Genomic DNA, 5180 nt, shown 5'->3' on the forward strand with positions numbered 1-5180 from the left:
GAGGTTGCAGTGAGCCAAGATTGCGCCACTGCACTCCAGCCTGGGCAACAGAGTGAGACTCCATCTCAAAAACAAAGAAAAGAGGAGGGTCTGTTCTCCATCCCTTTCAAGAAGGGTGCTGTTACTACTTTGACCAACAGAAGATGGCAGAGTGATGTGCTAGTTCCCAGCCTAGCCCTTAACCAGCCGGCAGTTTCTGCTTCCTGCCTCGTGTGGATACTCCTCCTTTCAGCAGCCCTCTGACAGCCACCACCAACCCACAGCTGTGACAGAGAGAGGGAAGTCCTAGACTTCCAGCCCCATCAGGCCTTCAGAGACTCCAGCCTCAGCAGTAAACCAACTGCAAAAACACAAGAGACTCTACCCAGCTGAGCTGGGTCAACCCACAGAATCAGGAGAGATACTCATACATTGTTGTTTGATGCCACTAAACTTTGGGGTGATTTGTTATGCAGCAAGGGACAGCCCAGATGGAGGCTTTAAAGTGAAGTGGCTTACCGGTCATGGTGGCTCACACATGTAATCTCAGCTACTCAGGAGGCCGTGGTGGGAAGATCACTTGAGCCCAGGAGTTCGAGACCAGCCTGGGTAACATAATGAGATCTTGTCCCTAATTTTTTTTTCTTTTTTTTTTTTTTTTTAGAAAGAGTCTTGCTCTGTCGCCCAGGCTGGAGTGCAGTGGCGCGATCTCGGCTCACTGCAATCTCTGTCTCCTGGGTTCAAGCTATTCTCCTGCCTCAGCCTCCTGAGTAGCTGGGATTACAGGCATGTGCCACCATGCCCAGCTAATTTTGTGTTTTTAGTAGAGACGGGGTTTCTCCATGTTGGTCAGGCTGGTCTCGAACTCCCAACCTTAGATGATCTGCCCACCTCAGTTTCCCAAAGTGCTGGGATTACAGGGGTGAGCCACCACACCCGGCCTTGGTACTTTCTAAGCTTTACACATAGAAACTACAGGGATTACCAGCCCCCATTTCACGGACAAGAAAATGGAGCCCCACAGAGGTTAGGTAACTTGCCTGAGGTCACAAAACTGGTAGGTGGTAGAGCTGGGATTCAAACTCAGGCAGTCTGGTTCCAAAAGCCATGTTCCTAATCATACAGCTAGGAAAGAAGCAAATATTTACTAAAGGCATTACTATGCACAGGAAGAGCTTACATACTTGCCCTCATGTAGGTACTCTTATCTTCATTTTACAACTGAGGAAATTGAGGCTCAGTGGGTCCTTCGGGGGTGCCTGTCTCCAAGTATAAAAAGAAAGGACACTTGAGATTGTCCTGAGGGTAATGGCTCTGGAACAAGCCTCTATGGCCCAGATACCATCGCCACCTAGTGGCACTGTACCTTAAACGCAAGCAGAATACCTAAGCGAAGGCTGGCCGTCAGGTTCAACACGTGACAGATTTTGCAATTTTTGTTTGCTTGTTAACAATTTTTGTTTGCTTGTTAACAATTTTTGTTTGCTTGTTAAAATTACCTGTTTGCCAGGTAATTTTAACTTTCTTTTCTTTGTTTTTGAAACGAGGCCTTGCTCTGTCTCCTAGGCTTGAGTGAAGTGGCACAATCGTGGCTCGTTGCAACCTCTGCCTCCCAGGCTCAAGCAATCCTCCCACCTCACCGTCCCGAGTAGCTAGAACTACAGACATGTACCACCATGCCCGGCTAATTTTTGTATTTTTAGTAGAGACGGGGTTTTGCCACGTGGGCCAGACCAGTCTCGAACTGGCCTCAAGCCATCCACCCGCCTCAGCCTCCCAAAGTGCTGGGACTACAAGTGCAAGCTACTGCGCCCGGCCAATAATCATCTCTTGTATTTAAGATATGGTCTTGGTCAGAATTCATCATTAGTACTGTCATCCTCAAAATTAATGGTGGGGTTGCAGGGGAGGATCTGTACAAAGTGTTGATTTTTCAGTTTTCCAAGAGCCTCCACACGCATTGTTTCATTTGACTCTTATTACTTTGACTCCTACTTTTTTTTTTTTAATGAGAAATTGACTCATCCAAGGATCATCAATTGAGCTAGTCTTTGAACCCAAGCCTGATGGCCAGAATCTGTATTTTGTAACTGGAGAGTCCCCACTGGGTCAAGCTCCCATGTCCCACGCTCAGAAAAGCTGGGTGAGTTGTCCAAGGGTTCCAGTGAGTCTGTGGCAGGCTTAGGCCTCAAGCCCTGGTCTCCAGAATTTTAGGGATGAGTTCCTCTGCAATCCTGGGCTGTGTTTCAGCTTCTATTTCCTCCAAAGCAAATGCACCTAAGAAGAAAACAGGAGTTAAGCAGAGGCACTGCCATGAGGCTGCTGGGCTGAGCAAACAATACCCCAGAGTATGACACATAGGCAGGTTAAGTACTTTGAACTAAAGGGAAGGCCTCCAAAGTAGCCTCAGAAACAAGGTCTCTCCCCTTCTCTCGTGCGTGCGCTCCAGTCTCTCGCCCCTCTTTCTCCCCTGAGGGAAGTCATAGAAACCAGAATTCCTTTTCTCCAAGGTGAGACATAGAAACTAGAACCCCTTTCCCCCAAAGCAAGCCATAAAACCTAGAAAGATCACTCTCTCCCTTCTCTCCTGAAGACCCTCATTGCAGAAAGGTCCTGCCCCAGACCCTGGGGAAAGGAATGCTACACCGAGAGACCACGATGAATCTGAACAGAAGGCCTGGCTGGGCCTTGCTGGTATTACAGGATCTTTGGGGTGTCAATTTTCTGGCCAGACATGGTGCCCTTGCCTGAGTTCTCATCCTGCAGTACACAGACAAGTAAAGGTGAACAAGACGAAGATGAGCTTTACTGAGTGTTACAACAGCTCAGAAGAGACCGGCAGTGGGTAGCTCCTCTCTGTAGGCAGGGCATCCCTCAGTCAAGTGTTCAGTTCTCAGCAGAGAGGAGGCCCTGGAGGGCGTAGCTGGTCGTCCAGTCGTCTCCAGCTATCAGCAGGGAGGGTAGTTCCTCTTGTCTCCAGCTATAAGTAGAGAGGGTAGCTCCTCTATGCAGCTGGTTGTGTCCCATTATCTCTCTGCCCTCTTTGTTCTCTGGCCATCCTCTGCCCTGCTCTGGCTGAGCCCAGGGTTTTTATGGACCTCAGAGGGGAGGAAATGTCTGCCGATTGGTCCAAGGGGGGCCATGGGTGGGTCAGAAGAGGCACCATGAGACCCCACTCCAGTTTGCCGGGACTGGCAGCCCAGCCGCCAGCTTTCAGGCCCTCCCTAGCTGGAAGGTAGGGCCTTACTAGGAACCTGCCTCCTTCTGCCCAGGCCTCCTGCGTGGCCTGGGCCCTAGGGCTCAGCCCCAACCCTGCTCTGAGATCAGAGCAGGTGCTGGGAGAGGACAGAGGCCAGGCAGTGGAAGCAGCAGACACCCTCGAGCCCGCAGGGACAGGGTGATGTTGGGGGGCCGTCCTGGAGCCCCTGAGGGTGCAGGCTGCAGAGACTCCCAGGTCCTGCACCTGCAGCTGCACCCCGGAGCTCCCACCCCACCAACTTGGAAGGGGCAGGGCTCCTGCTTGTCCCCATCTCCTGCCTGTTCCATGGAGCAGGAGGCCCAGGTCTGCAGCTGTTGGTCAGGGGGCGGCAGCTGCACCCAGGAGGGCACATCTTACCTGCTCCTGGCCCCCTTCAAGAGCACAGGGAGGCTGGCATCCACAGCCGCAGTTTGGGTAACTGCAGCCCTGCTCAGGAGAGCAAGGGCACCTGCCTGCTCCGTAAGGCAGGAGGCCTGGTTCTGCAGCCATGGTTTGGGCAGCTGCAGTGGCACCCAGGAAACTCTCGCCCCAACTCAGAAGGGGTGGGACCCCCACTGGCTCCATAGAATGTGCAGCCCCAGCCGTGCCTCCCTGCTGCAGCCAGTGTGAGGGCAGCAGCCACTGCCATCACCGGGCTTCCCCTTTCAGTCTGTTACCACTAGATCATGCCCTTTTGTTCAATTCCATTTCTACATGGCTGTCCATTTTTCAACCTAAGCTTAAAAACAGACCATTTTCCAGGGGTCTTTGGCCCTTCAATTCTGAAGGCTTTGTCACTTTATGTGACAAAGTTTTATGTCACATAAAACCTTGATTAAATAAATGTGGTATGCTTTTGTCTTGTTAACTTGTCTTTTGTTATAGAGTGTTGGCATGATCCCTAGCATGGGTGAGGAAAGAGATCACACCTGTCTGCTCCTACAAGGCTCACAGCTGCAAAGCACCCCTTCCAGCCCACAATCTCTTTGCTGCTTTTTAGTCTAGGAGCACAGGGTCTTCTTTCCAGCTGGGCCTCCTTCATCAAGTAGCCAAGCATTAGGCCAAGGAGGAGAAAACTACAGTTCAGGCAGATCAGCCTGCATATGCCCTGGGCCCTCCTGCCTTCTGTCCCTTTTTCATGCTCCCCTTCTTCTGAGAGCCAGGAGGGCCCAGCCCAGATGAGATGGAATACATCACCGAGTTTAGAGCCAGGGACTGCATCTGATTCTGGTTCTGCCACCAACTCACCATGTGACCTGGGATGGGATATCACCTCTCAGCCTTAGTTTCCTCACCAACGCATTGAAGATGGATCACAGCATGGTATGTTGAAGCCGAAGCCTGAAAACCACCCAGGGCTGGGCGTGGTGGCTCACACCTGTAATCTCAGCACTTTGGGAGGCCAAGGCGGGCAAGTGACCTGAGGTCAGGAGTTCGAGACCAGCCTGGCCAACATGGTGAAACCCTGTCTCTACTAAAGGTACAAAAATTAGCTGGGCATGGCGACACACACCTATAATTAATCACAGCTCCTCAGGATGCTGAGGCAGGAGAATTGCTTGAACCTGGGAGGCAGAGGTATTGCAGTGAGCCAAGATCATGCCATTGCACTCAAGACTGGGCAACAAGAGTGAAACTCGGTCTCAAAAATAAATTAATTAATTAAATAAAAATAAAAATGACTTACTTTGGGCTGGGTGTGGTGGCTCACGCCTATAATCCCAGCACTTTGGGAGGCCGAGGTGGGGTGGATTACTCCTGGTCAGGAGTTGGAGACCAGGCCGGTCAACATGGCAAGACCCTGTCTCTACTAAAAATACAAAAATCAGCCGGGTGTGGTGGCATGCACCTGTAATCCCAGTGACTTGGGAGGCTGAGGCAGGAGAATCGCTTGAAACCAGGAGGCGGAGGTTGCAGTGAGCCAAGATTGCGCCACTGCACTCCAGCCTGGGCAACAGAGTGA

This window comes from Colobus angolensis, unplaced genomic scaffold (assembly GCF_000951035.1).
Source record: "Colobus angolensis palliatus isolate OR3802 unplaced genomic scaffold, Cang.pa_1.0 Scaffold24, whole genome shotgun sequence".
NCBI classification, from domain to species: Eukaryota; Metazoa; Chordata; class Mammalia; order Primates; family Cercopithecidae; genus Colobus; species Colobus angolensis.